The sequence below is a fragment of the Lasioglossum baleicum genome, unplaced genomic scaffold (assembly GCF_051020765.1).
Source record: "Lasioglossum baleicum unplaced genomic scaffold, iyLasBale1 scaffold1667, whole genome shotgun sequence".
Classification (NCBI taxonomy): Eukaryota; Metazoa; Arthropoda; class Insecta; order Hymenoptera; family Halictidae; genus Lasioglossum; species Lasioglossum baleicum.
Window position 1 is genome coordinate 1 of NW_027470726.1, and position 2,500 is coordinate 2,500.

Below are 2,500 nucleotides of genomic sequence, written 5' to 3' on the forward strand. Positions count from 1 at the left end.
GTTATTATACAATGATCTAATATTTATAATGGTCTGGGAACGCTAGGAAAAAAGTTTACTCTTGGCGGTTGGACTTAGAAAAATTTCGCTCGGTCGGAGTTGCTCGCAATGCGCCCGGAACATTATTCTGAGTTTATTCGATAAATATTCATCCTAAAGCTTTGATACTTGATATTTATTGTTAGAATGCGTTATTATACAATGATCTAATATTTATAATGGTCTGGGAACGCTAGGAAAAAAGTTTACTCTTGGCGGTTGGACTTAGAAAAATTTCGCTCGGTCGGAGTTGCTCGCAATGCGCCCGGAACATTATTCTGAGTTTATTCGATAAATATTCATCCTAGAGCTTTGATACTTGATATTTATTGTTAGAATGCGTTATTATACAATGATCTAATATTTATAATGGTCTGGGAACGCTAGGAAAAAAGTTTACTCTTGGCGGTTGGACTTAGAAAAATTTCGCTCGGTCGGAGTTGCTCGCAATGCGCCCGGAACATTATTCTGAGTTTATTCGATAAATATTCATCCTAAAGCTTTGATACTTGATATTTATTGTTAGAATGCGTTATTATACAATGATCTAATATTTATAATGGTCTGGGAACGCTAGGAAAAAAGTTTACTCTTGGCGGTTGGACTTAGAAAAATTTCGCTCGGTCGGAGTTGCTCGCAATGCGCCCGGAACATTATTCTGAGTTTATTCGATAAATATTCATCCTAAAGCTTTGATACTTGATATTTATTGTTAGAATGCGTTATTATACAATGATCTAATATTTATAATGGTCTGGGAACGCTAGGAAAAAAGTTTACTCTTGGCGGTTGGACTTGGAAAAATTTCGCTTCGGTCGGAGTTGCACGCAATGCGCCCGGAACATTATTCTGAGTTTATTCGATAAATATTCAATCTAGAGCTTTGATACTTGATATTTATTGTTAGAATGCTTTATTATACAATGATCTAATATTTATAATGGTCTAGATACGATAGAAAGATAAGTTTACTCTTGGCGGTTGGACTTGGAAAAATTTCGCTTCGGTCGGAGTTGCACGCAATGCGCCCGGAACATTATTCTGAGTTTATTCGATAAATATTCATCCTAGAGCTTTGATACTTGATATTTATTGTTAGAATGCTTTATTATACAATGATCTAATATTTATAATGGTCTAGATACGATAGAAAGATAAGTTTACTCTTGGCGGTTGGACTTGAAAAATGTTCAAAGTGCCGAGATAGTATATGAAAAGTTGAATATTTTGTGTTAAATATCCTGGAAATATAAATATTTATTGTGTTGTACAAAAAAATTTTTCATGCAAAAATTTTTCTAAGTCCCAACAGCCCCGCCGGACGGGCTGTTGCCGCGGCGGTTTGCACCCATAAGCGCGCGTGCTATTCACCGCGCGGCGCCGGCGTCCTTGCCGGCCGTTCGGTATCCTTAAGAGACTCGACGGTTCGGCGAGTCGGGCGGTTCAGCGCGCGCTTGGGGCTATTCTACGATCTCGGTCGAGAAGCAGTTCACGGCGCCTCGAGACTTCGGTCTCGACTGTTTCGTTCCGTACTTCGTTTAGAACTTTTCTCTACACAGCATTGCCACGGGTCGGTGTCTAAGACCGAATGGCCCTTATGTGGCGAGCCTCCCATCGAGGAGGTTGGTGACTTGTATGCACTGATGTGTATACTCGTACTAACTGAGCATCAACTCTTCTATCCGAGCTAAAAGTTTGAGATAGTTATGGAAAGATGTTTGAGAGAAACTAAAACTAGAAAGAAGTCAAACTTCTTGTTTGCAGAGAAACGAAAAGTAAATAAAATGAGGTTGGCTTTCGGAGGGGCATTGTTACACCCAGAGCCCAGCATGCGTCCTGTCCGCGCTTCCTCGGCACTTGTGTCGATTGTCCAGCGCCCGTGGTTACGTGCTACGTGGGATACTCGTGCTACCAGATGTTAGCTCAACCTGAGAACGCAAGGAAATATAAGAATTTGTTCTCGAGAGAAACCCAAAAGGGAAATATTAAACATGAATTTTATGCACTACACGTAATGATTTGTGATGTTATGAGAAAAATATAAACCGAGAACGCAGGAATATCTGGCAAATGAATTTGTTCGAGGTTAAGAAAGAAAGGAAAAGAAGGAAGGTGGCAATATGATATAAACTCGTTCGAAAGGTTCTCTGAGAATTCGAACGAGTAAAAATGAATTTATACAAAACTTAAGAGAGAAGAGAGATTGAGGGAGGAATATGATATAAACTCGTTCGAAAGGTTCTCTGAGAATTCGAACGAGTAAAAATGAATTTATACAAAACTATAAGAGAGAAGAGATTGAGGGAGGAATATGATATAAACTCGTTCGAAAGGTTCTCTGAGAATTCGAACGAGTAAAAATGAATTTATACAAAACTATAAGAGAGAAGAGATTGAGGGAGGAATATGATATAAACTCGTTCGAAAGGTTCTCTGAGAATTCGAACGAGTAAAAAGGAAT